The sequence below is a fragment of the Ovis aries genome, chromosome 1 (assembly GCF_016772045.2).
Source record: "Ovis aries strain OAR_USU_Benz2616 breed Rambouillet chromosome 1, ARS-UI_Ramb_v3.0, whole genome shotgun sequence".
NCBI lineage: Eukaryota > Metazoa > Chordata > Mammalia > Artiodactyla > Bovidae > Ovis > Ovis aries.
In genome coordinates this window covers 113007627-113029789 of record NC_056054.1, presented here as the reverse complement: position 1 = coordinate 113029789, position 22163 = coordinate 113007627, and positions in this window count along the sequence as shown.

Genomic DNA, 22163 nt, shown 5'->3' with positions numbered 1-22163 from the left:
GGGCGGTTATTTGGGCTTTTCAACATTTGAGAGACCACACCTTCAATCTTTTGACTGACTCCTGATATATTGTAGGGTTGTTTCCTCATATTGAGACTGTTAATATTCCAGAAAATAAGACTACCATCTTCTCCTTGTTATTTGATTTACAGAAGGAGACTAAGCATAGAAACAAGAAATATTTTGTGGGACATATTAGAGCCCATTCTGGCTTGCCCGGCCCTTTACATGAAGGAACTGCTTTGGCAGATGCATTAACTAAAGTAATTGCTTTAAACTTACATCAAAAGATTAACAAGGCCAAACATTCTCACAAAATTCACCATCAAAATGCAGCTAGTTTAAGGTATGAATTTCATATCCCTAGGGAAGCAGCTAGACAAATAGTTACGTCCAAATTGCCCAACATTTAATCCATCTCCACCATTAGGAATTAATCCCCGAGGCCTTAGGCCTAATGTGCTCTGGCAAATGGATGTAACTCATATCCTGGCCTTTGGAAAACTGTCCTTTGTGCATGTTACCGTGGATACCTTTTCTCATGTTATTATAGCCTCTGCTAGAGCAGGTGAAGCAGCAAGAGATGTAATTCAGCACCTGTTTCAATGCTTTTCCCAAATAGGACTCCCTGAACTGATAAAAACAGATAATGCCCCACCTTATACTTCTGCTGCTTTTAAGAGATTTTGTCAACAATTTTCCATAGTACATTCAACAGGAATACCTTATAATCCCCAAGGCCAAGCCATAGTGGAAAGGGCGCACCAGACTTTAAAAAGTCAGATAGCTAAATTAAGACACAGAGAATTTAAATATTCCTCTCCACATCATATTTTACACCATGCTTTGTTTGTAATTAATCATTTAAACTTGGACACACGGGGCAGACTGCAATGATGAGACACTGGATTCCTGAAGGGGCTATGACTCGGCCTCTGGTTAAGTGAAAAGACCTCCTTACAGGAGAGTGGAAAGGGCCAGATATACTGCTAACTTGTGGGAGAGGGTATGCTTGTGTGTTTCCACAAGATTCTACTTCTCCTGTTCGGACGCCTGAGGTTACTAAAATCCCTGAAGTCCTTGAGTCCGGGACTGAAAACAGATGGGGAGACCAGAAGCTCATCGAGTCCAGACCTGAGGGAGCCAAGGAAATGCCAAAGGGTGAGGGACCCTTCACCTGAGGCTTCACCACTGGTACATCGCTTCAGGCACCTGGCGCTTCAGGAGAGACAGGCTGATGGAGTTCCCTCGTAGCCGTCATTGTACTTAAACAACCACCTCCAGCACAGTACCAACTTGGGGCGAGCTGAAACTTTCTTTTTAATAGAAAGGGGGAAATATGAGGCCACTCCTATGATAATGTTTGTGGCTATGCTTGCTGTGTTGGCTTGTCAGCCGAAGCCCTCCAGCGCAGGAAAAGTTCATTGGGCCTATTTGCCTAATCCACCTTCTTTCCAGCCTGTTGATTGGATGGGTGAGCCTATTCATGTTTTTGTTAATGATACTTCTCTTTTGGGCGGGGCTTCTATCTATCCTAATAATGTTAAAACAGTGGTTAGCACTCCCTTCAGTTTTTCAGGTGTGTCCATTTATCCACTTATTTGCTTTACCATACCTTCCTCTTTACAAAGGTCAGCTCTGGTTTTGAATGGATGCGTTAGCACTTCCTTGAAAGGCATGCTTACTGATTCTCCGAGAAGCGATGGCAAGAGAGACTTTCGGTCTTTACAGCTGCTGAGCCAGGAGCACAAGAAAGACTATTTGATGCCCTAAAAAAGGCAGCCCCTCACTTAAAGGACTATCCAAGCTATGCACTCCCCACTTCAGACTCTGATGAACAAAGACTACAAACCTGGGAAAGCATAAGCAGAATTTCTGGCTTTCCTCGTTGGAAAGAATGCATGTATGCCATAAAGATATCTATTCCCATTGCTGCCACCAGACATTTTCTGACTGAATGGGGGTGCCCCTATCTTTTGAATCGATGATGGGGCTTGATTTATGTAGAACCTTATAGGTCCACATGGAATAATTCATTTCTCCCTATGCCTTTAGTAATTACTAGGTGGCATCCCAATGGATGGGTTCCTCCTTTAGTGAGCTTCAATGTAACAGGTCCCATGCAGCCTGAGTTATAGAAAGCATTGGCTGCTACGGCTCCTGTGATTTTACATAGACCTTTAAATGAACAAAGATATATTGTACGGGCCTTCGTACGTTCTCCCTACGCCTTTTTGTTGGCCAGAAATCAGAGTGATTTGGAAGTTTCTGAAGGAGAAACTGTTTGCAATGTTATATGTGTGAATTGTTTTATATCAAATTGTGTTGATGGGAATGACTATAATAATTATAAGGCTGTGATGATTGTAAAGCAAGCACCATATTTGATGGTTCCTGTAAAATTAGAGGGACAATGGTTTGATGATTATGCATTGAAAGTTTTATATGAACTTAATGGCTTAATTTCTTGACCTAAGAGATTCATTGCAGCTCTGGTTGTGGGAGAAACTGCCTTGATTGCCATAATTGCATCAGTTACACTTTCTGCTGTTGCCCTGTCAAAAGAAGTGCATATGGCCTCGTTTGTCAATCAGCTGTCCAAAAATGTCTCCGTAGCTCTTACTAAGCAGGAAATTATAGATAAGAAAATAAGGTAAATGCTTTAGAAGAAGGAGTTCTACTTATGGGGCAAGAATTACAAATTTAAAAATTAAATTGTCTTTAAGGTGCCATGCTGAATTTAAATGGATGTGCATTACCCCTCTACAAGTGAATGAGTCCATGCACTCTTGGGAATGCTTTGGGAATCATATTTTAAGTGTCTGGAATTATTCAGATTTTAGTATTGCTATTTCTAAGTTACATCAGGATATTCAGAATATGAAGCAGGCAGAGTCTGACTTTTCCTCTCAATGGCTTTCTAATTCCCTCTTCGAAAATCTGGAGGGGTATCTTTCCCATGGATCCTTTTCAGCAATAATGATTACTGCAGCCATGTGCTTATGCCTGTTAGTTCTGATTTGTGTAATAGCCCTGTGCCTTTGCAGAATACTCAAGCGAAGTGTTTCTGCTCTATCTACTGAGTTTCATATCTATGCTCTAAAAAATAAAAAAGGGGGAGATGTCAGGAGCTGCGTTAGGCATTACTGACAAAACGGAGGCACGGCCCCAGCCCCTTCTCCTCATTCTGCAGGCACAGACCCGGGATGAAGGAGTTGGGCCTTGTAATTCTGACTTGTTTTTTCCTCTCCTCGGCTGAGCTTCTGAAAAGGAATATTAAGGTGCTTATTGTTCTTGAGAGGAGCATGAGAAGGCACAAAGCCTTCTGCAGCTTTGCTCAGAGAATAATTCATAAAGTTATATCATTGACATTTGTTTAAGGACTTTTACAAAAGAGTGTTCCAGGATGAGCAATAGGCCATAGCTTGAGGCCATGGGAGGGATTGCTATCTGAAGCCTATGTGTGAGGAAAATGTTTACGGCAAAGGAGTTTACTGAATTTAGGGCTTAGAATAGTTAGAAGTTAAAGATTTAAGGAATGTTGTAAAGTTAGCATATTTTACTAGAGCTTATAGAAGTTAGGAATTTTTAGAGACACTATAGCTAGAAGCCTTTTTAAGAGATAGTGAGCTCAGGATGTTAGGGGCAAACAGGATTTAGGAAGATAAGCAGTAAACTGGGGAATGTAGCATGGGTTACAATGGAATCACAAGTTAACTATAGGCCACCTCAGAGGAAGTAGATAATAGAAGGTAAGGCTGATTCCAAGAGAATCACTGAAGCAGGAACTCTGTTTGAAGAGCAGCAGTGATTTATGGAGATAATACATCTGGGTGAGGGGGAACTGAAAATGTCAAACCTCTGACCTAATGCTTTTGTAAAAGTATAAAAGAAAATCTTAAACTTGAAATAAATAGGCAGTCCAAGAAAACTGAGAGGCTGCCTCATCGCTGACACCGTCCATCTCTTCAGGTTGATTCCCTGGCTGCTGGAGCAGGACTCTGGCACCTAAGGATATTGGGTGGAATTTTAGGTAGGACTGGTTCCATGGTGGTTGTTAAAGCCATGTAAATGATAAGGTAGCTTTAAGTTTAGTTAATAGATCTTGGCCTAGCAGGGGTAGGGGGCAGGTTGGGAGGACTAAGGAGTGGGCGAACAGAGTGTTTCCACGGGAACAAGGTAGGAGGGGAGAGAAACAGGCATAGGAAGGCTGTCCGTCTGTCCCTGTTAGGAGGGTTGAGGAATAGTAAGTGGGCCCAGAGAAGGAAGTTAGGGCTGAAGAAGTAGCCCTGGTGTCAATCAGAAAGGTTACAATGGCCCCCACCACATTCAGGGTCTCCCAGGGCTCCTCCGGTTTTATAGGGAATTTGGGAGCCTGTAGACTAAGCCCTGGGCACCTTCAGCCATCTGCCTCCAGGAAGGCAAGACCCAAAATGCAGTCTGGCTCCTGTTCTTGATGGTCAACTACCACCGACAGTGGAAGCTGACTTCAACTTTGGCTCTGATTGCCAAGTCCCGAAGTACCCCTGGTTTTGGTTGGCAGTGGTGTTGGCCTGCCCTCCTGAGGGCAGGAGGGACAACTCCTCTTCCAGTGGCCCTTCTGGTGACAGTAAGGGCAAGAGATATGGGTGATGGAGCATGGCAGTTCCTGACAGTGTGCCCTGGCTGACTGCACTGGAAGCAAGTCATCAGAGATTTCTGAGAAGGGGGAGGAGCACCCTTTGATCCCCGCCATGGGAGGGACTGACTAATGGCAAGAGTCATGTCCTGAGCGTGTCATTTTAATTTTTCTTCCTCCTTCTGTTCCTGCATATCCCTAGAAGTTTCCTCCCTGTTGTTAAATACCTTAAAGGCCAAATCAAGCAAAACAGAGTAGTAACTTTTGTCTACTGTCCAGGGATGCCTGACTTATAAAGTGGACTGCAAGAATGGCCTGTCCTTTGGGAGTCTCTGGGTCTAGATTGCTGTATTTTCTCATAGCTTCTACTAATTGGGCCTGGAAAAGGGCTGGATTCTCAGAAGGTTCCTGCATAACTTCCCTAAGTTTATTATAATTAACAGGTTTGATAATTGCCTATTTTCATGCCTTCTAGTAGACAAGAAGGTGTGTAATTTCTCCTAGTAAGTCCACCTGCTGGCCCATTTTCATGTGCTTGGTATTTGCGTCCTGGGTCTGCCTGAGGGACTGCCTCTGTCCCTGCCCTTTTTTCATTAGGGTTTTGAGCATGTGCCTCATCTGCCCAAGTCTGAGCTAAAGCCCAGATCCTGCTCTTTTCTTTATGGGTGCAACAAGTAGTTAGAATTATGTGAATAGCTTGCCAAGTTAGTTCAAAGGCTATGGTGAGGGCCTGCAATTCTCTGGTAAATGTGATAGGGTCCTGACTAAAAGAACCTATTTGCCGTGAGGTCAAACATAGGGAAGGGGACATGGACTCTGACAGTGCCTGAGTCTCCATTAGCAACTTCCCTTGGGGGAGCATATTGGGACTTGGCTCCAAGTGCTGGGCTGTTGGAGATCGAGTACGGGGAGGAGAAAGAAGATCTGCCACTGGATAGGGAGGCGGGGATTGTGGCACAAAAGGTTGAGAAGAAGGGTGAGATCAGGGATAGGAAGGGTCATCTAGAATACCTGGTGTAAGAGGAGGTGGAGGGGAGACACGAGGCAATAGAGCTGTAATGGATAGGCACATGCAACATGTCTTCTTCAAGCCTGGATTCTGGCTGAGGGCCAGGAAGGCCTGAATATAAGGAACCTCAGAATCTTTTCCATGTCTCCAACAACAGAGGTCAAGTTGGTGGATTGTGTTAACAGTTTAATGTCCCATTAAGAGGCCACTGTTCTCAATTCCCTAATTTGTATTGTGGCCAGGATGAGCTACAAAATTTTTCCTGAGATTGTGTGAGTCAAACATCTTCCAATTCCTGAGGATACAGCCAAGGGGCGTGTCTGAGGGAGGCGCCCAAGACATACCAGAACCCATCCTTAGCCTATATGCCATAGAATGGGGGTACTGAGAGTCACCAACTGGCAAAAGGCATCCCTGTGACTGAGGCAAAATGTCAACCATCCTGACAGTCACATCCGACTGAGAGGTGGCCAGTATAAACCATAAGACCGTGCAACTAAGGTGCCAGGGGCAGACGGGGAGATCCTGGCCACCAGCCAGTTGACTCACCATTAGAAGATCCTCAGGGACGTGGAGGCAGTTTCCAGGATGACTTGGGGTCTGTGAGGTCCTTTGGAGCCAATCCGGGCCAAGGAAGAGGAGGCGAGAGTAGGCAGAAAGAGAACTGAGGATTCCCCCTTAAAATCCTGTCGGGGAGGTGGTGGCCAGGGGACAGTGATCTCTGTTTTGCTTCAACCACGGTGTCTGACATGGTGCACAGAAGTTGTCTTGCTGGGGGCGGATGCCCTTATGGCGTGATCCATTCCATGTCCCCCTCATCCTCACACGGGAGTCTTCGTGTGGCAGGGGCCCTAATGGCTTTTAATGACCCATGCCCACACAGTATTGGTTGGCCTAGTCCTCAGTTGGAAAGAAGAAGAAAGAGAGACCCTCACCCATTCAGGCAGCAGCTACTGGGGCACAGTGACCAGTGGGGCCTTTGGAACACACCAGAAGGTAACCCTAGCCCGAGTTCCTCAGTTGCTTCCATAGCCCTTGCCTGTTTGCAGAGGGTCCCCATGAGAAAGGAGAAACAAGGAGATGGGGGAAGAGACCCCAAGGTCCCGGTATGGGCCACCAAAAATGTTGTGGTCTGGGCGCAGGTTGGAAAAGAATTTCCAGACACGAGGCAGGATGAAAGAAGAACAAAGTTTATGAGAGTGGGGAGCAGAGAGTGGCTGCCAGCACAGTGGGCCAGCTTCCTGATAGTCAGGGAGAGCCGACAGTGAACAGGAGTTCTTGATTCATTTTTATACCCTGGGTGTAAGGAGTGGGATAGGGGTCTTACAGGTCATTTGCTGATTGGGTGAGGTAGGTATACTGGTTGGGGGTGGGGGAGAGTAAGGCAATACCTTCTCCCTATATGAGGAAGGAGAGGAGACAGGATATACTGGTCAGGAGGACCTGAAATTCATTAATAGTTACATCTTTGGGGATGGGAGGTAAGGTCAATAAGAGTTTGGTTTTTCCATTCCTGCATTCCAAGACCTCCTTGGTTTTATCTGCTTTTTCAACCTTGGGTCACCACACAAGCTCCATGCAAGAGACAGTATAAAAACAGCACAAACACATCCTGTCCTTCACTCGTATTAGCATAGTATTGGGTTGGCTAAAAATTTGTTTGGGTTTTAAACTTTTTGGCCGACCTCATAGAAAAAGAGCTTTGAGTTTGTGACTGGAATTAAAAATTGAGGAAAAGTATGAGTGTCAGACAAGAAACTTATTAATTGTAGAGCCAAAGCATTTAATCAAAAGAAGTTCTGGTTTCAAACACATCTGAAGGTTAGCTGCAAGGTATGTCTGAATAGAAAGCAGACCTACATTTATGCAATAACATAGAAGTGAGAAAACACTGAAGAACATGGCAGGATTGTGCCATAAATGGTTATGATAGTCATAAAACTGAAATCATGTTTGTGTTGCAAACAGTATAGCCTCAGGAAAAGCAAATACCAATATCACCTGTGGTGAAAATTTAGCACGAAGAAAGACTGCAAATTGAACTAGCGATGAGAAGAACATATGGAAATCATGTTATCATGGCATGGTTCTGGCTTGTGTAAAACCCTAGTCATAGTTAGGGTCTAACTCTTAGTCATTTTTGATGAGGAGCTTTAAAACAACCATTCTGAGATAGAAAGAGAAAGGAAAAAAATGATACAAAAAAATACCAGAAGGCAAATGATAGATGTAGTGGTGTTAGTCATTCAGTCATGTCCAACTCCACAACTCCATGGAGTATAGTCTGCAAGGCTCTTCTGTCCATGGAATTCTCCAGGCAAGACTACTGGAGTGGAAATGATAAGATGGCAATAGTAAATTACTATATATCAATAGTCATGCTAAAGATATATGGATTTAATTCACCAATCACAAAATATAGAGTGGCTGAATGGATTTAAAAGATAAAGAAAAAGAACAAGATCTACTCATGTACTGCCTATAAGAACTTTGTTTCAGCTCTAAAGACACACATAGGTTCAAAGTGCAGGGATGAAAAAGATTTAACTCAATCCAACTATCTTTTCTGATTACAGTGGTATGAAAATAGAAGTCAACAGCTGAGGAAAGCTGGAAATTTTACAAATTTATGGAAACTAAACACATTTCGAAACAACCAATTGGTCTAAGAACAAGTCAAAGGGGGCAGGGAGAATGATCTCTAAACAAATGAAAATAGAAACACACCATATCAACACTTATGGGATGCAGCAAAAGCAGTTCTGAGAAGAAAATGAATAGCAATAAGTTCACTTATTAAAAAATTAGAAAGATTGAAAATAACCTTAATTTATGCTTCAAGGAACTAGAAAAAGAAGAACTAGGGCTTACTCCCTGCTGGTTTAGTGGTAGAGTCCATGTCAAGGAGGAGATGTGAGTTTTATCCCTGAGTTAGGAAGTTCCCCCAGAGAAGGAAATGGCAATCTATGCCAGTATTCTTGCCTGAGAAAAATCACACTGACAGAGGAGCCTGGCAGGCTACAGTCCATGGGGTCACAAAAGAATCAGACACATCTTAGCAACTAAACAAAATTAAACTCAAAGTTTGCAGAGGGAAGGAAATAATAAAGATCAGAATCAATAATGGAAGTAAATAAAATAGACAACAGAAAAATAATAGAAAGGATTGACAAAACCAAGATCTGGTTCTTCAAAAAGTTAAACAAAATTTACAAGCATTTAGCATTTTTTTTAGAAAAAAGGAGAAAAAATTCAAATATATAAAATTAGAAATGAAAAAGGAGACATTACAACTAACTACAGAAACACACAGAATCATAAAAGACTATTATGAACAAAGATATGCCAAAAAATTAGATAACCTAAGAAGTGAATAAATTTCTAGAAGCACACAACCTACCAAGACTGAATCATGAAGTAACAGAAAAGCTGAATAAACCAACAACAAGAGGTTTAATCAATAATCAAAAACCTCCTTACATAGAAAACCCAGAAACATATGAGCTCACTGGAAAGCTTCACCAAACATTCAAAGAACAAGTAATACCAATCCTTCTCAAAATCTTCCCAAAAATTGAGGGGGAGGGAATACTTTCAAAGTCATTCTACAAGGCCAGGATTACCTTATACACCATAGCCATTTAGGATTTATCCATGAGATGCAGGGTGGTTCAACATATGTAAATCAATAAATGCAATATGACTTATTAATAAAATAAAAGATAAAAATCACCTGATTATTCAATAGATACAGGAAAAGCACCTCACAAAACATTCTTTCATGATTTAAAAAAAAAGAAAAAAATTCAGAAAATTGGGTATAGAAGGATTACAGCTCAACACAATGAAGGTTATATATATGACAAATTCACAGTTAACATTATACTCAGTGGAGAAAAGCTGAAACTCAGGAACATGAAAAGGATGCCCATTCCCACCATTCTTATTCAATACAATACCAGAAATCCTAGCTAGGACAATTAGTCAAGGCAAATAAATGGTATCCAGATCAGGAAGGAAGAAGTAAAATTCTCATCACTTGCAGATGATATAATTTAGTATACAGAAAATCCCAAAGACTCAACCAAAAAACTTGTGGAACTAATTAACAATTTCAGTAAAGTTGTAGGCTACAAAATCAGCATACAGAAATCAGTTGCTTTTCTGTATAATAATGATGGAACATCTGAAAAAGAAAATTTTAAAAACTGTTCCAGTTACATAGCTTCAAAAACAGTAAAATACTTAGGTATAAGTTTAACCAAGAAACTGAAACTACAAGACTTTGCTGAAAGAAATTGAAGATGATATAAACAAATTGAAGGACATTCTGTGTTTATGGATTAGAACAATTAATGCTGTTAAAATTGCCTATATACCCCTAATCATCCATAGATTCAATCCCCATCAACTTATAGTGTTATTCTTCATAGAAATAGGAAGAAAAATTCTAAAGTTTGTGTAGGATAACAAAAGATCCCCAATAGCCAAAACAATGCTAGGGTAAAAGAACAAAGTCAGAGGTATCATATTTCCTGCTCAAACTATACCACAAAGATACAGTAATAAAAAGAGTATGGCATTGGCACAAAAACAGATTCATAGAACAATGGAATGGAATAGAATAAACAGCCCAAATATTAAACTCTTGCTTATACAGTAAATTAATATTTGACAAGGGAGTCTAGAGTACCCAGTGGAGAAAGGATAGTCACTTCAACAAATGGTATTGGGAAAACTGAACAAACACATGTAGAGCAATGAAATTAGGTCCCATCTTACAAAACCCATGAAAAATCACTCCAAATGGATAAAAGATTTAAACATGAGACTTGATACTGTAAAACTCCTAGGAGAAAATGTAGAGTAGAAGCTTGTCAGCATTGGTCTTGGCAATGATGTTTTTTTGGATATGACAACAAAATCACAAACAGCAGAGGCAAAAACTGACAAATGGGACTGCATCAAATTTAAAAGCTTTTGCACAGCAAAAGAAACAATGAAGGAAATGAAAAGACAACCTAAAGAATGGAAAATAAAGTTTTTAAACCATGCATTGCAAACCATGTATCAGATAAGGGGTTAATATACAAAATATGCAAGCAACTCAGAATTCAAATGCAAAAAACAAACAGTCTGATTAAAACCTGGGTAGAATAACTAAATATATGCTTTTCTAAAGAAGACATGGTACAACAGGTACATGAAAAATGGCCAACAGGTACATGGAAAATAGTGGTTAACATTGATAATCATCAAGGAAACGCAAGTCAAAACCATAATGAGACTTTGCATCACACATGTTAGAATAGCTATTATCAAGAAGACAAAATATCTTGTCAGTGCTGTTGACAATGTGGAGAAAAGGGAATGCAAATGTGTTGGTGGGAACGTAAATTGGTTCAACCACTATGGAAAACATCATAGAATTTTCCTCAAAAAATTAAAAACAGTACTACCTTATGTACAGAAATCCCACTTCTGGGTAGATACCCAAAGGAAATGAAGACCGGATTTTGAAGAGATAAATCAGTCCCATGTTCGCTGCAGCATTATTCACAAAAGCGGAGATATGGAAACAACGTAGGTGCCTATCAGTGCATGGATGGATGAAGAAGATGTGAGATATCTTCAGGTTTTAGATTATCAAGTCATGTGAGAAACCTGATTCTTGTGCCTAAACTTATCCTGACATGATTTCTGGTGATTTTTTACTTTGGACTTGACTTGCCCATTTTGGAGAAGATCTATACAGACAGAGAGCTCTATATAGTCAACAAAACAAGGAGGAGCTGACTGTGGCTCAGATCATGAATTCCTTATTGCCAAATTCAGACTAAAATTGAAGAAAGTAGGGAAAACCACTAGACCATTCAGGTATGACCAAAATCAAATCCTTTGTGATTATACAGTGGAAGTGACAAATAGATTCAAGGGATTAGATCTGATAGAGTGCCTGAAGAACTATGGACAGAGGTTCATGATATTGTACAGGAGGCAGTGATCAAGACCATCCCCGAGAAAAAGAAATGCAAAAAGGCAAAATGGTTGTCTGAGGAGGCCTTACAAATAGCTGAGAAAAGAAGAGAAACAAAGGAGAAAAGGAAAGATATGCCCATTTGAACGCAGAGTTCCAAAGAATAGCACAGAGAGATAAGAAAGGCTTCCTCAGTGATCAATGCAAAGAAATAGAGGAAAATAATAGAATGGGAAAGACTAGAGAGCTCTCCTGGAGAAGGCAATGGCACCCCACTCCAGTACTCTTGCCTGGAAGATCCCATGGATGGAGGAGCCTGGAAGGCTGCAGTCCATGGGGTCGCTGAGGGTTGGACACGACTGAGCGACTTCAATTTTACTTTTCATTTTCACTCTTCACTTTCATGCATTGGAGAAGGAAATGGCAACCCACTCCAGTGTTATTGCCTGGAGAATCCCAGGGATGGGGGAGCCTGGTGGGCTGCCGTCTATGGGGTCACACAGAGTCAGACATGACTGAAGTGACTTAGCAGAGAGCTCTTCAAGAAAACTAGTGATACCAAGGGAGTATCTCATGCAAAGATGGGCACAATAAAGAACAGAAATGGTATGGACCTAACAGAAGCAGAAACTATTAAGAACAGGTGGAAAGAATACACAGAAGAACTACACAAAAAAGATCTTCAAGACCCAGATAACCACAATGTTTGATCACTCACCAAGAGCCAGACATCCTGGAATGTGAAGTCAAGTGGGCCTTAGGAAGCATCACCATGAACAAATCTAGTGGAGGTGATGGCATTTCAACTGAGCTGTTTCAAATCCTAAAAGATGACTCTGTGAAAGTACTTCACTCAATATGTCAGCAAATTTGGAAAACTCAGCAGTGGCCACAAGACTGGAAAAGGTCAGTTTGCATTCCAATCCCAAAGAAAGGCAATGCCAAAGAATGCTCAAACTACTGCACAATTGTGCTCATCTCACACTCTGGCAAAGTAATGCTCCAAATTCTCCTAGCCAGGCTTGAACAGTATGTGAACCAAGAACTTCCAGATGTTCAAGCTGGATTTAGAAAAGGCAGAGGAACCAGACATCAACTTGCCAACACCCGTTGGATCATCAAAAAAGCAAGAGAGTTCCAGAAAAATATCTATTTCTATATCTGGACTACTCCAAAGCCTTTGACAGTGTGGACCACAACAAACTGGAAAATTTTTCAAGAGATGGGAATACCCATCTGACCTGCCTCCTGAGAAATCTGTATGCAGGTCAAGAATCAACACTTAGAACTGGACGTGGAACAACAGACTGGATCCATCCAAATTGGGAAAGGAGTCTATCAGGGTTGTATATTGTAACCCTGCTCCTTTAACTTATATGCAGAGTATATCATGCAAAATGCCAGGCTGGATAAAGCACAAGCTGGAATCAAGGTTGCCAGGAGAAATATCAATAACCTCAGATATGCAGATGACATCAGCCTTATGGCGGAACTAAACTAGAGAAGAACTAAACTAAAGAGCTTCTTGATGAAAGTGAAAGAGAAGAGTGAAAAAGTTGGCTTAAAACTCAACATTCAAAAAACTAAGATCATGGCATCTGGTCCCATCACTTCATGGCAAATAGATGGGGAAAGAATGGAAACAGTGACAGACTTTATTTTCTGGGCTCCAAAATCACTGTAGATGATGACTACAGCCATGAAATTAAGACAGTTGCTCCTTGGAAGAAAAGCTATGACAAACCTAGATAGCATATTAAAAAGCAGAGGCATTACTTTGTCAACAAAGGTCCATCTAGTCAAAGCTATGGTTTTTTCAGTAGTCATGTATGGATGAGATAGTTGGACTATAAAGAAAGTTGAGCATTGAATAATTGATGCTTTTGAACTGTAGTGTTGGAGAAGACTCTTGAGAGTCCCCTGGACTGCAAGGAGATCCAACAGTCAGTCCTACAGGAAATTATTCCTGAATATTCACTGGAAGGACTGCTGTAGGAGGTGAAACTCCAATACTTTGGCCACCTGATGCAAAGAACTGACTCTTTGGAAAAGACCCTGATGCTGGGAAAGATTGAAGGAAGGAGGAGGAGGGGATGACAGAGGATAAGGTGGTTAGATGGCATCACCGACTTGATGGACATGAATTTGAGCAAGCTTTGGGAGTTGGTGATGGACAGGGAAGCCTGGTGTGCTGTAGTCTGTGGAGCTGCAGAGAGTTGGACATGACTGAGCAACTGAACTGAACTGAGAATTCAAAGGAAAAATGTGAAAAAAGAAAAAATAGAACAGAATATCTACGTGATAAATAATTATAAAATAGTCCAATGTATGTGTAATAGATATATCAAAGAGGAGAGAAAGAATGGAGCAAAGGAAACATTTGAAGAGATAATGGCCAAGAATTTTTCAAAAATAACAAAAGTTGTCAAACCACAGATCCCAGAAACTGAGAGAACTGTCCACACTAAATACACGCACACAGGCGTGCACATACACACACCCCACATAGACACACGGGGCTTCCCTGGTAGCTCAGCTGGTAACGAATAGGCCTGCAATGCAGGAGACCTTGGTTTCATTCCTTGGTCAGGACGATCCCCTGGAGAAGGGATAGGCCACCCGTTCCATTATTCTTGGGCTTCCTTGGTGGCTCAGATGGTAAAGAATATGCCGGTAATGTGGGAGACCTGGATGCTATCCCTGGGTTGGGAAGATTCCCCTGGAGTAGGAAACAACTACCCACTTCAGTATTCTTGCCTGGAGAATTCCATGGAGAGAGGAGCCATGGCAAGCTACAGTCCATGGGGTCACCAAGAGCTGATTTTCAGAGAGAAGAAACACTTCACATTCAAACTCTTGAAAACCAAAGATAAAGTGAAAAATCATCAAAACACCAATAGATCTTAATTTTTAAAAATCTTAGAGTTAGGATATCAGTGCCACCACCATAGCCAGGCCAAAAAAGTCATAATCACTCCAGAGACTATTTTAGCAGAAATGTGAAGACATTTAAATCTGTCTCTTGGCCAACTCACAACTGCCTAGAAGGTTTTAAAAAGAAGTTTTTTTTAAGAAATGGAAACGAGAAAAAGAATGCCAGAACTCAGTTTCTGACAGCATGCCACACAACAATGTCCTTTTGGAACAGATGGAAAACCCAGTGGTATCTAGACCTTGTTTTCTAGTCTTCCCTGCAAGATGAAAGTTTTAGGTCATCTCAGACTCCAGATGGCTACCCTGAAGTCTTCCTTATTACTTATCTTGAAGAGGAAATACATATTCTTTTTGCATCTCAAATATTCCTCCCCTGAGTTGAGATTTTTTTTCTGAAAAGGATACCAAATTGCTATGATTTATTCAGTAATCCTGGATAAATACTTTGGTATTATGTAGGAACTTGAATGATCCTTTCAGTTTTATTCAGTACTGTTATTTTTTAGAGATCATGTACATTTCAGATCATCAGCAGTAATGTAGCAGATAGGTAAATTTCTGTTTTAGAGAGGATTGCCAGGTATTATACTCTCACAGGTTCTTAGGAAATTTTGTGGGATGTTTAAGAGTTACTGAAATTCATTTATGGAATATTTTCATGGAGAAGGAAATGGCAACCCACTCCAGTGTTCTTGCCTGGAGAATCCCAGGGACGGGGGAGCCTGGTGGGCTGCCATCTATGGGGTCGCACAGAGTCGGACACGACTGAAGTGACTTAGCTTAGCTTAGCTTAGAGTTGTCCTAGATGTTGCCTTGGGTCTTGCCACATGAAAGTTTCCCTTCATTCCAAGCCCAAGGAATACTCGAAATCCTCTCACTTCTCTAAGAAATAACTTATGAACTCCATGGGCAGAATGTATCATCATAGCTTGCAGGGCCAAAATACTTTGATATTGTTCAGTATCTCTTTCATCAAGACTTGGGTTTCTCCTTCTGCCCCTCTGATGCCCCTCTGATGACTACTTTCTGTGAATGCTCCTCTGTCTTCACCCACTCATTAAATATTGGTGCTTGTTCATCTCTCTACTCTCAGTATACTTTTCTCTTTTCCAGGGATTTTCTAAATGGAGAGAGAGTGCCCCAGGGTGGGTATCAGAATGGGAAGGGGAAAGAGAGGAAGAAGTGTAATTTGAAAAGATTATTCGGCATTGTAACACAATTTTATACTTGCAATTTGACAGATAAATTTTGAAATTTGAGATAAAATTAAAGGAAGATGAAATTTTTTATATTTACATTTAAAGGAGTTGAGAATAGACTTCACAGAGTTGGGAAACATGATTTAGCACCTTTGTCACTTCTAAATGATTTTACCCACACCCATAATTTCTCCTAGACTAATAATCAAAGTGATTCTCCCATTCCCACCTCTGGGGATATTTGCCAATGTCTGAAGATATTTTGGGTTGTTAAAACCGGGGAGAGTTCCTCCTTACATTTGCTGGGAAGAAGCCAAGAATGCTGCTGAGTATCGTCCAAGGGACAGAACAGCCTCCCACGACAAAGAATTTTCCGATCCTAAATGTCAACAGTGCTAAGGTTAAAAAACTGTTCTACTCCCTATATGCTAATGACTCCCAAGTCTTTATCTCCAGCCAACACTTTTTTTTCTGAATTCTAGAAATGTGTAGAATAATCAGCTAATTATTAGGCATTTTCACTTCGAAAATCTTTTCTTGCAAAATGAAACTCATGTATTCCTTCCACACTTGTGCTCTACGATCTATTACCTAAGTCAAAACCCTTCGAGGTATCTTAGGCCACGACTGTCCATCATTCATATCCCATTAATAATTAAATTTTCTTAAATCTCTTTCCCTACTGCCAATTATTAGCAGGATAAAATTTTGAGTAAGTCACCTAATCTCCTTGTGCCTTGGTTTTCTGATTTGTAAAGTAGGGACAACAATAGTTCAACTATCTCACATGTTTGATATGAGGATTAAATAAGTTAATTATTGCTTAGGAAGCTTGCAATGGTGCCTGCATATAGTAAGTACTGTGTAAGTGCTTGCTGTTATTATTATTTATTTCATGGCCTAATTATTCTTTGCCTAAAATATTGAAATAGAATCTTAACTAGTCTTCCTTCCTCAGTCTTGTCCCATTCAAATCCACTTTCTAAACTGTTTCCAAAAGGCATATCAAGCTATTGTTCATCAAAAGACATTATTTAAGAAGTGAGTGCTCACAGACTAGAAGATATTTGTAATAGGCATATCTAACAAAGGATTCGTATCAAGAGTACATAAAGAACTTCTACAAATCTGTAAAAAGACTGATTAAAATGTGAAGAACCCAGTTAAAATGTGAACAAAAGATTTAAACAGGCACTTCACAGGAACCCCCTGGTGGTCCAGTGATTAGGACTCTGTGCTTTCACTGCCATGAGCCCTGGGTTCCGAGAACTAAAATCACGCAAGCTGCATGGCCAAAAAAATTTTTAATTAAAAAAAAAAGGCACGTCATGAAAGAGGATATCTAATGGCCAAATAAGCACATAAAAAGACACTCAGCATCATTGTTTATCAGGGAAAGGTAAATTAAAAACACAATAAGTGATCGCCATATGCTGATGAGGTTCAGGATACACTGTCCCAAAATTTGATAGCTTGGCGTATTGAGTATTTAAGCTGAAGGAATTTTTTTTTTTAATGGCAGAAATCAGAAGGTTGCTGTGACATCCCCACCTCACCCTTCTTCCCTGAAAACAGGAGATAAATATCCCAAGTAAAAGGTACCCTCCCTGTACCAAGAGGAAGGGAAAGAATTATCAACAGAGACGGGGAATTTAGGGCCAAGAAGACTGTACAAACAACCTTGTTCATCTTTACCATTTACTACCCACAGATAGTTCAAACTCCCCGCCTTGTCCATGTTTCACAAAATCATTCTTTCATTGTCTGAAAGGCATAAAAGTTTCCCGCTCTGTTTACTTTTTTGAGTCTCATCTCTTAGTGGGGCTCCTATTCACATATATGAATGTACAAAGTTAAATTTATTTTCCCCTGTTAATGTGTCTTATGTCAATTTAATAAGTACAAAGAACTTCGAGGGGATGAAGGGGAAGTTTTTCTTCGCCTACAACGTCTACCTGATTGGCTAAAGTTAAAAAGATTGAAAATGCCAAATAAACTCAATTAAAACCAAAAAAGTAAAAACCAAAATTGTCTAACAGATCGAGTCACTGCTCTGCTCAAAATCCTTCAGTGACTTCCCATTGCCTTCAGGATGATGTTCAACCCTTCAAGATGACATCTAAAACCTTAAGGACAGCACAAAACTTCTAAAAATATACCTATTGTTACCAAAAATCTGCCTCTTTGTAATAATGTAGCATAGCAACAAGGAGCCATCTTGGACATAGATTACAAAGCCTCAGTAAATACAAAATTTCAATATCCAAAAAGGTATAGTATTTAAAACTTTTTTTAACTTAATTTACTGATTTATTTATTATTTTTGGCTGCTCTGGGTCTTCATTACTGAGTGTAGCTTACTCTGCTCTGTGTGGGCTTAGTCTAGTTGCAATAAGTGGGAGTTACTCTCTGGTTGTGGTACACAGATTTCTCATTGTGGTAGCTTCCCTTGTTGGATAGCTCAGGCTCTAGGTCATGAGGGCTTAAGTCACTGCAGCACATGGGCTCAATAGGGGCACTCACGCTTTGCTGCCCTGTGGCGTGTAGAATCTTCCTAGACCAGGAATTGCACCCATGTCCCCTGCACTGGCAGGCACATTCCTAACCAGTGGACCACCAGGAAAGTTCACCACCAAGGTATACTATTAAAACATAATTTTTCTCTCTAGATTCTCTTCATTTTTACTAAACCCAGCCAAATTAAAGTTGACTTGTTCAAAGTAAGTTTTGTTTCAATAAATATGACTCAATTATTCATATAAATGTAACTGCTTATATAGGCTCTTTTAAATTGGTTGCACTGGAACTTTTCATTAGGAATCTCAGATAGAACCTTTAAAAGGCCTCTCAAGGCTGGGAGAGCCACGCCAATGCTTGTCTTCAGATTCTGCCTGTGATATCTGAAGATTGGGTCAATTTGTGTCTTTTCCAGTTCCCCGGACTACCTAGATTCCTGCACATACCAAGAGTTAGTCTTTTCCCTTCACCTGATAAGTGCTCTCAGAACCCAAGAGTCCCCAATTACTAGAGGAACCAGACAGAAAGAAAAAAATAATAATATAATTTTACCCACAAGTACAAATTACAAAATTGTTGTAAATCATAAGTAGCATGAGAATAAGGGTTTTTCTATATCTGAAAACAAAGATTAGTAGCTCATTTAATCCCATATAATTAATCCTTGTTCTATGTTCAGCTTTAGCAGCCTATCTCCTGCCTTCCATCCCCTTCCAAGAGCTCCAATTACCGCAACAGCAGTCCAGGTATGATTGTGGCATAGCCCTATGGAGAGGAATCCCTGGCGATCCAGCCTCCAGAAGAGTCTTCCAAACCTCTATGCCAAAGAAGGCTGTCTGGAGAGAAACTTCAGAGTGTCCACTCGAACTGAGGGGCCCCATGGGGCTGCCTTCCCACTAGTCAGTCCTGGAGGAGCCCCCAAGATTCTGTTGCCAATATTCAGCTTCTGTTCAGGTGTGCCTAATAGAAACAGGGAGATGGAGTTTTGGGTGAAGTAAAAAGAATGGATTTTATTGCTTTGCCAGGCAATGGAGGCCACGGGGGCTACTGCCCTTAAGACTGTGACCCACCCTGGAGAAGGTAGTAAGGAGTTTTATAGTGTTCAAGGAGCAGGGCGTGCTCAACTTGTAGACAATTCTTGGATTGGCATCAAGGTGATGTTTCAAGCATCATCAACCTTCTGGTTTCAACTGGGTCTGGGGTTGCAATTTTCATCTGGAGGGGATCTGCTTCTTGTAAAAACAACTTAGGAATGTGTGTCAGGCTTTATCTATATCTTTCAGGGAACTGTGAGCTTGGTAATTCAGCAGTGTGCCAGTTATAGTCAAAATTGTTACCAGTTCCTTACCCCAAGAGCTAGACTTTGTTTCTGCATCTTCACATTTCCTAATCATGAACTCTTAAGTCAGCATTTTACTTCAAAAGACAAGGACACGGGGGCTTGTACATGGTTTTACTATTACTGTAATTCCCACCCCAATCCTACGCTCCACCACTACCACATTTCTTGCTAGTCTCCAAATTTGCCATGTTTTCACCTATGCTGTTTTCCGTGAACAGAGCCATTTTGCCAACTCAATTTATTGCTTAAGACCAAACTCCTTTTCCATCCGTCCTCGTCAAGACCAAATTCCTTCTCCATAAAGACTTCCAAAAGTTGCACATAGCTAAACTCCAGTTTGCAAGAATCACCTAAATGTTGCTGACTCCAGCGGTGGCCCTGCCTCCACAAAAATCTCTCTCATTCTTAAATTCTATGTGCCATATGTTGGGTCCCTTGACTTTGAAATAATGTTCTTGTTTTATTTTTTTCTTGGCTAACAAAAGGCCATTTGCTGCTCTCTACTGCCCTCTGTTGAAACAAAGTAAACAATGTTACTTTCCTGGGCAGGACACAAAGCCCAGTTTAAAAAACTAAGGATCTAAGCAATTTAATATAAGAAGCAGCCAGTTAATGGGCTAGAGTAGTGAGAGTCAGGTAGGAGCAAGAAGGACCTGGGGGTGTTGTTTTCTAAGCCACTTGCTCCGCTCTTCTGCTTGGGTGACACTTGACTTCAGACAGTGACATCAAAAACTTGCTTTCATTCACTCACACTCTGGCTTTAGACCCTTCGTAGTGATGGCACAATTTGAAGTGGCAGTAGAAAACTAGGAAATAGATCCCAACATCTAAGACCTGCTGAGACTGGCTGGAACAGGAGACCCTTTGCTAGAGTGCTGCAATGCTTGCAGTTAGAGCAACAAAATACAAAGAAACTGTATGGGGCAAATTCTGGACATAAGTTACAAAAAGAGACCCCAAAACCCAGCTGCTACTTTTGAACAGCCAGCACAAGCAGGGGATTGAGAGCAAAAGCAGAGTACAGAGCATGCCCCCTGCACACAGCCCCCACCCAAGGCTATGCCTCCTGCTGACCCCTGGAAACACCCCTAACCCCGCCCCGTGTAAGGAACAACCACCCCCCACGCCACCGCCTCCACCCCACCCCACCCCCACGCCCCGCCCCAGGGCGAGCAACCAAGGGAATCTGTTGTTTGTTCCTGCTTCCCCCTGCTGCTGCAGGAGACCCAATAAAGCCTTGCCTGCATTTCTTGTCTGCCCTCTGCTGCTGCTGCTAAGTTGCTTTAGTTGTGTCCGACTCTGTGCAACCCCATAGATGGCAGCCCACCAGGCTCCCCCTTCCCTGGGATTCTCCAGGCAAGAACACTGGAGTGGGTTGCCATTTCCTTCTCCAACAGGTAGGTTACCTGCTGCTGCTAAGTCGCTTCAGTTGTGTCCGACTCTGTGCAACCCCATAGATGGCAGCCCACCAGGCTCCCCCTTCCCTGGGATTCTCCAGGCAAGAATACTGGAGTGGGTTGCCATTTCCTTCTCCAATAGGTAGGTTACCTGCTGCTGCTGCTGCTGCTGCTAAGTCGCTTCAGTTGTGTCCAACTCTGTGCGACCCCACAGATGGCAGCCCACCAGGCTCCCCATTCCCTGGGATTCTCCAGGCAAGAACACTGGAGTGGGTTGCCATTTCCTTCTCCAATGCATGAAAGTGAAAATAAAGTGAAGTGCTCAGTTGTGTGTGTCCAACTCTTAGTGATCCCATGGACTGCAGCCCACCAGGCTCCTCTGTCCATGGGATTTTCCAGTCAAGAGTACTGGAGTGGGATGCCATTGTCTGGCCTCTAGTCAATTTCTATTGATTGGGGAAGGCCAAGAATCCTAGTGGTTATCACTGCTACTCAAATGGCTTAGAACCTCCCCCTCAGGCCTGCTTTGTCCTTTAGCTGTATCAAATGCATGGTCCCCAGCAAGGGTAAAGATTCAGGAGGGTGGGAACACTGTCTTAAGCCAAACATGCTAAGAATTGCTGGAAACTGCTCCTGGGGAGGGCTGAAGCTGCCCTGCTCAGTTCAGTTCAGTTCAGTTCAGTCGCTCAGTCATGTCCGACTCTTTGCAACCCCATGAATCACAGCATGCCAGGCCTCCCTGTCCATCACCAACTCCCGGAGTTCACTCAGACTCACATCCATCGAGTCAGTGATGCCATCCAGCCATCTCATCCTTGGTCGTCCCTTCTCCTCCTGCCCCCAATCCCTCCCAGCATCAGAGTCTTTTCCAATGAGTCAACTCTTCACATGAGGTGGCCAAAGTACTGGAGTTTCAGCTTTAGCATCATTCCTTCCAAAGAAATCCCAGGGCTGATCTCCTTCAGAATGGACTGGTTGGATCTCCTTGCAGTCCAAGGGATTCTCAAGAGCCTTCTCCAACACCACAGTTCAAAAGCATCAACTCTTCGGCACTCAGCCTTCTTCACAGTCCAACTCTCACATCCATACATGACCACTGGAAAAACCATAGCCTTGACTAGATGGAACTTTCTTGGCAAAGTAATGTCTCTGCTTCTCAATATGCCCTGC